The following is an 11,120-nucleotide window of genomic DNA, read 5'->3' on the forward strand; positions in this document are numbered from 1 at the left end:
CCAAATCCATGTATGTTTTGGACTACTTCACTCACAGATGCTAGGGGGAACTTAATCAAGAGATTTTATAGAGTTTAATACAGAAAATAAAGCCAAGAAAGTAAGCACTGAAAGTAAATTACCTTGAAAATGTAGTAAATCCTTTTTATCTGTCTGTCTATATTTAATTTCTCTCATTTTCACATGAAAGAGGATGCTGCTTTAGAGAAAAGGATTGTATCTCAAGGTTTAACATACTTATTCTGACTTCCCACGCACTGGGATAATGTCATCCCTGTAATCATTATGGTCTTCTATTATTCACCACATGAATCATTACTTCTGCCTCAGTTATGTTTAAATGTTTACTGTGAAATTGCTTATATTTTTATTATTTCACCAATGTTTCTGAACTACACCATCTAGATTCTGTGCACAAATAAGAATATGTGGACAAAAAAGGTGATTCAGAGTGACCTATATTCACAAAAAGATTGCCAGCTGCTCTACTATGAGAACTAAATCTAAGAAAAGAGGCCGTGGGGGCCCTAGAGTTTGGAAGCAACAAGCCAGACAGGAAACTAGCCACAGTCTTTGTTTTCCTAGAAATAATTCCAACAATTTTCAAACCTACTTCTTCCTAAATATTTTACTTTTATTCTTTTTACCTGTGGGAGAACTATAGCTATTGTTAAAAGTTCTGAAAATTCAGATCAACTTTTAATCTTCATCTTTCCTTCAAAAGAGAAGGATTCTTTTGTGGAACTACCATCACTTCAGGGCTCAGACAATCCAGTATAGATTCACCTGGGTTTGAAAATAAAACATTGTCACGCTGTAGAATTTTATATGGTTTTACCTTATTTAGTAATTTAAACCTCAGTTTTATTGATAGCTCCTTTTATCTCTATAGCTGGGGTTTGCCGATTTGGGTCAGTCCACTTTCTTCTTTTTCCTTACCAACAGTTTCAGTCCTAGGTCCTGCCCAAAATTCCCCAAACTCCTAAACATTCACCTGAGGAGGCAGCATTTGGATGAGAAGCACCTCTGTGGCTTTGAGGCATGTCTCTTATTAAATTTCAAACCTCATAAAATCGCAAGGGAGGTAATTCAAGAAACAAGCTCATCCCTGAAACCAGCTTTATCAGGAACTAGTTCAGCACTATTGTCGTAATTTACACCCCTGTCTTTACAAATCCCTACTACATCTTTTTCTGTTTAGTTTAAAGGCCTAATGTGTGTTATGTTGAATTAGATCTGAATCCCTGGGCCACAGTGCTTTGCTCACATCTGCCCTGAGCACTGCATGCAAAAGCAGTCGCCACCAATGTCAATAGAGTTCTATAAAGATTAATGGGGCACCTGAAAAGCAACAAGGATTATGAGTGATTTCAAGGATCAGACTCCAGAAATCAATTTCCCTGAAAATGTCCTCGCTGATTTAACTGATAGTATTTGATACTCTTTTTGCATAGTATAAGCTATAAGTATGAGAATCAAGACTTTATTTTGACCAAGGGAGTAAATTAATATACATAAGCAGAGATGTATGTTCCAACACATAAATATATATGTTACTATATATGAATTATTGTGTTAATTGACCATAAGTTTTCTCAAAATCAACTGTACATTTCTCTAAAAAGATTTAAAGAATAATCAACTCTTATAGGGATGGAATCATTCAGATTAGACAAAATTAAAGGAAAGTTATGGCTTTGCATAGTTTACCAGCATATTCTATGAACAAAAGTCCACTGCCATTAGGTTTGAATTCTATTAGATTACTGAAACAAAACAACTTTGGAATTCTAACCAAAAAGGATTGTATTATAGTTTTATAACATATCAATAAAAGCATAACATATTAAAAACTCAAAATAGGAGAGAAAATCACAAAATTGAGTGCTTTGGAAAATTTTTGATTTAAGTAGTGCTTATGTAAATACTTTTACATGTTTAAGTACATTTTGCAAGTACTTTGAAATAATTATTGTCATTTCATCTGCATAAAATGAAGATATTGTGAATTTAAGTCAAGTTAAAAAAGTATTTGTTTTAACCAGTACTTAAAGAGAATTTTAAGTTGACTTTATCCTAGCACCTAGGTTTAGTAACTGCCTTTTCTAATATTCATGGGACTTTTGTGAAAAGATGGTCCGAAACGAAAAAGTTGATAAAAACGAAGTACGGTAAAGCATTTGAAGCCTTGTGGCCTTGCATTCTGCTGCCAACTCTTAATAAGTATACTTTTTGAAGTCTCATTGATTCTTGATTTGAGTTCTCAGGTTTAGTAATAAAATATGACATGATTTCTCACTCTAGTGCAGGGCAATTTACTGCAAAAGAAAATGCAAAGTCCTGCCTAGTGTAGGGTTCTGACCTATTCAGAAAATTCATGAAGTTCATCAGACCTGCCTATTATAACTCAGAACTCCCCATTTTCAATTTTGTTAAGACATGAAACTAACAGAGTGTGATTTAAGTGGCTCACAGTCCTGGGGAAGTAAAGCAGTTGACTATTGAAGCAAGTCTGTGGAAGTGAAGGATGCAGCTTCACAGGACAGGTTACCTGCCTTTCTCTCTGTCTGACTGTCTGTCTGTCTGTCTGTCTGTCTGTCTCTCTCTCTCTCTCTCTCTCACACACACACACACACACACACACACACACACACACACACACACACACATACAACAGATACATTTACAAAGCAGTGTTCTCATCCCTATCATCAGCATGGTTTCTATTTTCAATTTCACTATACATATCACCGTAGTCTGTGGCCCAATGCATAAAGTCTTCCCAAGCAGAAAAACTGGCAACATTCATTGGCTTTTTTGCTTCTTCTAAGGCTCATCTGACTTAACTCTACTGATAAAAAGTGAGTGGAAATATTTTAAAGGAAGGAGGAAAAAAATGTTTCAGAGCAGTTAGACTTAGTAACTGTTGTAACATTAGAAAATCGTGCCAAAGAATTGATTGTTTGAAAGGCGGAGAAGGATAAAGAAAGCCTATGTGAACATAAACCAGAGATAGTAAACTGAAGGATAAATCAGGATGTTCATAGCCACATACATGTGAGATTTAGGAAGGTAGATTTTATCATTGTGACAACCAAAAAGTAGATACTGCCTTGGTACTAAGGCATTTGCTTCACTGAGTCTTCCCAGTCATATCCTCTTAGCACACTGACATGAGCAACGGTGTCACTGTGATCATTTCTGCCAGGGAAAGGCCCACTGCATGCTACTCTGCCTCATGTCATTACTAAGCAACTTGTCAGATGAGAAGGTAAGGTTGATGATATTCAGTATCTTTCTCATCAATGATGGTTCACATTGGGTTTTAATTTCTTTCCCACCCATCTTCAGAGCCCTAAGTTACAGATAACTCTTCAGGTGTCAGACTTAATTCAGAAATGGAGCTATCACAAAATCATATCACACATTTTTAGATAAGACAGCTCAGAAAGGGAATTGCTGACAACAAAATATTTTGGTTCACTAGATATTTCCAGAATATACTTATACGGCATGAAAGACAAAAGAGCCAATGATGTCTGGCACTTGAAGTATGCTGTTCCCATCAGATTTCTGTTTTATAAAACAAAAGTGCATCAATTTTTCTTAATTCAGACACAAGCAACTTTATATTACTGATAAATGAATTGAAATTCAACATCACATGACTCATATCCTAAGCATTTTTGATCTGACACAGGTAGGATTTTTGTTTTTACCCTTTCCTTTTAGAAAATCTAGATTAACCATAAATTAGTGGAGGAGAAAAAAAGACTTTGTCTAACATTTAATATTCTTTCTGAAATTTTGTCATCTTTTCAAGTGACAAGAATACAGACTTTTTTTTTTTTCAATTCTCTGCTTTGCTGGCAGCTTTCCTGGGGCAGAGGCCAGTTAATTCAAAAGAGGCCTACTATAAATGAAATACAATTGTCTTCAATGCCTGAAAGAAATGATCACTTATAATGGAACTACAAAAAAATGTACTCCAGCAGATAGAGAAGCTTCTGATTTTCTATAACTTATTTTTCTTGTTTTACTTACTAATACAGACATTCTCCTAATACTGAGGATTTTGTGTGCATTATTTCTGTTTTTCTTCTCACCTATAAACAACCACAACTTCATGCACGGTCCCTTCATGTAGATTCTGCAGAGTAAACACATGAAATATAATTTGAGAAGTTATAACTCTAATCACTGTTAGATAGCTAGGGCTCTCCTCTCTCTTCTATCCCTTTCGTAATATACTGTGTGCTTTTTTGGTTCCTTTATTCTTTTCCTAGTTTCTTTTTCATTGTTTCAAATGCACCACTTTAAGATCTCAACAGATTTCTCAGAAAGAAGGTAAAAGCGGGAAACAGAGAGATGATTAGGAAAATGAATAGGAGCACAGAGGTGTGCTAAAGTCCTCTCTTATTTTCTTCAACTGCTACTGAAAGCTTTGTTTTCTATAATAAAGGTGTAGTGTGGCCAAAGGTTTTGTTCTGACCTGTCATCTGTATTAATTATTTTTGGCTCTTACAGAACACACAACCAGGGATAAAACACCCTCTCACTACTAATGTGGCTTTTTACCGGTGATCTCAGAGCCGGTTATAGTGGCTTATAGAGACCAAGTATGCAGAATTTGGAAATTTGGTCCATGCAAGCACTTTCCAAATCTGGATATAATGTTTAAACATAACACTTATAAGTTTGACATATATAATGTTATTTCTATTATTTCACCTGTTTTTCCTCTCATTTTACATTAAAAAATTAAAGCCCAGTATAAAAAATTGCAATGCAATACTTTTAAGAATAAGGAAATGATAAAAAATATTGCAAAAAATCCAGTCACAGAGATAACTGTTATTTCAGGAAAATTTCTCAAGCATGGAAGATAAAGGGTAAAAATAGTTTTCCAAAAACTATCTACTCAGTTACACCTGTCATCAATCCTATATGTAAGTACATATGTATATGTGTTTATTTATTAAACGTATTTCAACATGACCTAGCAATTGGATACTAGTAATTTTAAAATAACTAGTATCTCGTTATGACTTAATTTGCATAAATATGCAACTAAAATTTATAAATCTTTTTAATATGTTTATATCTCTTTGTCTATGAGTTTCTTGCTCATTCCTTTGATTTATTTGCCTATTTGTGTTCATTTCTATCTTATTGTGAGAAAACTCTTCACTATTTTTCACTCTTCAGTGGTAAAACTAATCTATTTTATATTAGTAAGCTGTAAAACTAGGCATAATATTGCAAAAATTAGGGAAAATATTATGACACTTTTCCCTAAAGTCCAATTGCTAATATTGTATGACAGGTATATAACACCATTAGCTCCCCAAATCCACAGACCCACAGAAGTTAATTAACATCTATCACTATATGTATTATTACTATACTGGACAGGAAGAGTTAAATACCCTTCTATAGATCCCCAGAAAGTAATTTGAATACTGAAATAATTAAAATAATTATATATTTATGCATAATGAGATCTTTGGTAAGAAATAAAATAAATTCAAGGTGTTTCATATAAATCCATTTGGGTGGTTTTTATTTTTATTACAAACTCACGGTGAAAGTTTTTTATTGAAATTCTAATAGCTAAACTTCCCAAACAATGACTGGCTATTCCCATTAAATACTCTGCTGTAACTATATAAAAAAACATACTATATTAACTTTGAATTTCATCTATTCTCTGAGTTGACAACTATATATAAAATAATAAAAAAAAAGTTCTTTCTTATCTTACCTCTGTCCTTATTGGTTCTCAATATATTTGAACAGATGTATTTAAAATTTGTGCCTCACATCAGACCCAAAACAATATGCATATGTAATATGTATACGTGTATACAATTGCATTGCTATAGAATTATTACATAATGAACTTGTAAATTTTAGCTGTATTTTCAATATTGATACCAAAACAATTTTAACCATTTCTTAACCTAGAAGAATGTAATAATATTATAAATACTTGTTCTCCAACTTCTATAGATTTGCTTCTAAATCAAGATTCAAGTTGTATGTACGAATACATTTTGTTCCCACTAGGATTTGGTTTGAGCTTTTTTAATAATTAGTATGTCTCTACTGGTAATTTACTGTCTATTTTATACATTTCACATAGGCTCATAGCATTTGAAGATTAAATACGAGTTGTGAATATAAAAAAAGCATGACAGCTATTTAAAAACAAACAAACCAATAATCATGCATTAAATATCAAATTTAAATCTGTTCTCAACACTTACTGTAGACTGAAAGAATCTATTTCTAATGGTGACTTTATATCAATCCACAGGAAACCCTATCAAGGCACAGCTTATTAATGACTATCATTTTCAGTTGATTTCATTAGTATTTAAGTTAGAGTAAAGTACATTCCCTTTGGTACTCTGATAGCCAATGATTTACATACATTTAATGTAAAAATCTTGCTTTGGATAATATAAAAGTGATTTAATAGCTAAGTGAAGACTTTTTTTTTTTTGCCTACCTAACTCTACTTATTAAAACATAAATATTAACTTTTAATAAAATAGCACTTAATACATGATTGCCACCCATTAAAATAAAATATATGATGCTGCCAGCTGACCATCTTCATGCTGGGAAAATACACTATTATAGCCTTCTTTTTATCTGAAGCATTTGAGCATTTTTGATTGAGAGCATAATTTTTATGAATTATATATACTTTACTTATACAGTAAGCTAGTTGAACGATGCTGACCCACCAATTAAAGAAAGCAGGGTTATCAAAGAGATAGATATCTTACCCAACCGTTTGATATCAAGGACAATTTTTTAACCTCTGGATTTCAAAAATTTTGGCCTCAAATACGGTTCCATTTTTGCGATGTGCATTTTTCTATTCTAAGAGATATTAAAGGTGAAAAAGCAAGTTGTAGAATCAGCTGCTGAACACTAGATGCTATTCTGTGTGATGAGGGTTCCGGACAAATAAAGACTTTGTTCTTGACATCAAGGAAGGAGACAGATAAAACATCAGCATTTCCATAGATCTCAATACAAGTCTGCTTATGCCACAGGGCAAATAAGCAACAAAATTGATGTTATGGGTTTAAGGGTAGGGAGAAATTGTTGTGCCTTATTCTTAGAAGAAAATCAAAAGCATCAAAGGCCGATATCAGATACTTTAAAATATTCAGACATTTCACTCTATGTATAGTTTCTCTGAATATAAGGACTCATATTCGCAGAATTCATGTTGTAAGGATTAAATTTAAAAAAATTTTTAATATGGTTTGAAAATATAAAGTTCTATCTTCTAAGACTAAATTTTCTGAGTAATTGGTATTTTTACTATATTATTTACCCTGGTAGAGAGGGTTTTTTAATACAATTCTTAAAACTAAAATTAATGTGAAAAAAAAAAAAAGCCATTAATAGTGTTCAAGCAAGACGAGCCAGAGAAATTGAATTGTAAAAATTGCTTCTGCTTGAAATAGGTCATCCTCACCATGTTTTCAATGTAGAATACAGACTAGACCAGAACCTCAAAGATAGTGCATAAAAAATAGTTCCTCATATAAGAGCCACTAAGCACCAAAAGCTGGTTTCGACATTTTTACTCTCATATAAGTAAAAGTGATTGACTTGGCTCGATCTGCTTTTCTTTCTATCTTTGGTTCCAACACACGTCCATACAACCAAATGTGAAATGTATTTACTTAAGTTTTCTGTTAATTCATCCATGAAATGATGCTAAAATCTTTTCCCACCACACCTAGGTTACATTCTGATCTTCTGATAAGTGTTTTACAGGACTGGCATTTATTATATCTGTTTTTGTTTACAGATTCTAATCAGATTCTTGGAGTAAAGTAGTATCACCCACAGAAGTGGCTATGCTTCTACTTGGGAAATGCTGAAATGTAACTAAGGGAACACCTGCCACAAGTCACAAAAGCTGGTTTCCATAACTCTGAAAGAGCCATGGAGGAATTGGAGTGCTCTCTTTTGCATTGTCATGTTATCTGTAAATTCTAACCAATAAAAATGTACAGCTGTGGAACTATTTGTTGAATTTGAATTGCCTTTGCTCTGAAGTGTAGACAAATGTGTCTAGCAGAGAGCAATTTTCTACCTTTTTTTGCATATAAGATTGATTGACTCCAGACTAATTAAATTCTGCTTTAAGAGAAGCTTACTGTTACCAGAGATAATATTGATGTATGTTCATTGACATCCTGCTTTATCATTTAGTGCAAATATGCTTCCAGGCATCAATGGAAAAGTATCATTATTTCTATCTTAATGTAGAAGAAGAAACAAAGAAAGTTGAACTGAGCCTCTGATGGAATTGGGGTTTAAACTGGGGGAAAAAATGTCAGTCAGAATGACTATGAAATGAATTAATGCCCAAATATCACAAACTAAAAATCAGTCATGTAGTTTTAATATCTTTGGTTTTCCTATAAAAACTAATACATCCTAGTTGTTTATTTTTTTTATTGTTGTTTATGCTTTTGGTGTCAAATAAGAATCCACTGAAAAATGTGAGGTCATGAAAATATACTTTTATGTTTTCTTCAAGAGTTTTATAGTTTTAGCCCTGATATTTAGTTAATTGACCATTTTAAGTCAATTTCTATGTCTGGTGTGAAGTAGAGGTTAGCATGAACAGGAAGAATCAGGAAGAAGAGATGAAAAAGGGTAATGAGGAACTTTCTGGGTCTGATGGATATGTTCATTATATTGATTGTGGTGTTGGTTTTGCAGGTGTAATCATGTTAAAATTAACAACGTTTTACACTTTAAATATGTGCAGTTATTATATGTTAATAAATGTCAATGAAACTGTAAGACAGATAAAGACATGGAAAAAGAAACCTGTAACTTTAAATGCAAACCTGTAACTTTTAAGCCATAATGCTCTAAGAAATTTAATTGAATTTAAAACCATTTTTAAATTGTTTCTCAGCTAGCATCTATAGTGTGAGATCAGAGGGCATTGTAATCTCTAATAGAAATGTTTACTGCAGTATACTTTTTAAAGTTCTGTTCTGACCATGTTTCTGTGCTTAGCTTTTCAGTCTAGGTGAAGCCTGCACATGTATCCCTTTATTCATAAATGTAACTAACATTTTTTGAGTTAATTCTATGTAATTAATAGAGCCAGCACCTGAAAATGCCAGGCATGTAGGAGGTGTTTGATAAATTCTTATTAATTGAATGAATGAATTAATTAATAATAGACATTGTTTTGGCACTTCAAATCAGAGGTTAGAAAAACAGTCATGTGTCTGGTGTTTTCTAGTATCTTGGAACAAAAAAAACAAAAGTTACCATTTGACAGAACAGGTAGTAACATAGAAATGTTTTTATAATTGTTTTTTTTTTTTTTTTTAATGTTTACTTAGGGCATACTGACTCTTTCACATTAGGTGTTTGAATCTCTTACTACCATTTGAATCCATGCCATGCTTTTGTAGCATTTTAAGAAAACATCTACTACTGAGAAATTTAAAACATAAATTTCTTCTCCTTACTGAGACTGATTCTGTTCTGAGAACTAGAAAATGGACCTCTTTGAAGCAATATATTTCCTTTTAAATATTTGTAATACCTCTGAGTGTCTTTGTTTATCATCATTCAAAAGTTTCAAAAATGAATTGCAGTACTTGAGAAAGATATGAATTAGAAATGAAGAGACTATATGACATAATTATGTATACTTTTAAAAAAATGGGGTCCACAAATCACATTAAATATTTAAAATAAATGTGTTCTGTTTTACATCTTATATGGTTAAGCCAATCTGCATTTAACATCTGCCAAATTAATATATTAAATAATTCTCAAAAATAAAATTTAATAATGGTTCATTTAATAATTATTGTTTAAACTGATTTATTTTAATGTGGAGCCAAATCATGATTTTTACCACACTACCTTACTTATTATAGCTTTATAGAAAATATTGAAGTCCATAGAGTAAATCATCCGATGTTATTCTTTTTTATCAAGACTGTTTTATCTATTCTAAATTTTTGCATTCTCATGTACATTTTGGAATCAGCTTGTCAATTTCTATCTTAAAAGAGAGACCTCTGAGATTTTTATTGAGTTTGTGTTGACCCTATAGATCATTTTATCAAAACAAAAAAAGGTTCAACAAAAGAAGAAAAACATGGTGGAGTGAGAGACGTCCTCAGATCTCTCTCTTTGACATAACAAAAAGCCGAACATCGAAACTCAACAAAAAACACCCAAACTTCACACCAACACGTCTGAGCATCAGATCTGTGCATAAGAGCTACCATAGGTCAGAACTCCAGGTGTCAGGTGGTAGACTGGAAGAAATAAAGAAGATGCCTCACAGCCTCCAGAGCTCCTTGCAGGAGGAGGGAAGGGAAGAAGCTGCAGTGACTTCCCTGAGCAGCCTTGCTTAGGGATGTTGTGACTTCCACGCAGCTGGTGGCAGGGCCCACTCATCAGGGCAGAAAGCAGAGAAGTGGAATGGGACCACAGAGAAACAACAGTTGATTTTTACCAGCTGCAGTTGCAAAACTGAGGCTGAGCCAAAACCCCCAACTCCCAACACAGAGGGCCCCTCTCCCCATACCCTCTGAGATCTATCACCACGGAGCCCCAGGGGAATCTGAGCAAACGCAGCCAAGACCATCGTTAACACTGACAGGTACTGAAACTGAAGGTAGCGCGCACAATTAAATATCTATAAGAAAATAAAAGGGCATTTTTAAGGCTTTATATAAAGCAAGAATCCAAGAGTCTTAGAAGCCAACTACTGGAAACCAAAAGAAAAGCACTTTCTTTGCAACAGACTAAAGAGGAAACCTTTATATAATAAATCTTTTTTTCTGGAAAAATAGCAGAATACACTTTCATTAATGCCCAGATGGATAAATAGTCCATTAAACACCATGAACAACCAAGGTGACAAAGCATCTCAGAAAGAAAGAGAAAAATCTCCAGAAAATAAGCTTATAGACATAGAAATAGGCAACTTAAATGATAGAGAATTCAGGATAGTACTTCTGAAAAAAATCAGTGAGTCCTGAAATGAGTCATAGCAACAATTTCAGAAATTGAAAAAACAGCTAGATGAGCAGAAC

Source organism: Pteropus vampyrus, unplaced genomic scaffold (assembly GCF_000151845.1).
Source record: "Pteropus vampyrus isolate Shadow unplaced genomic scaffold, Pvam_2.0 Scaffold55, whole genome shotgun sequence".
NCBI lineage: Eukaryota > Metazoa > Chordata > Mammalia > Chiroptera > Pteropodidae > Pteropus > Pteropus vampyrus.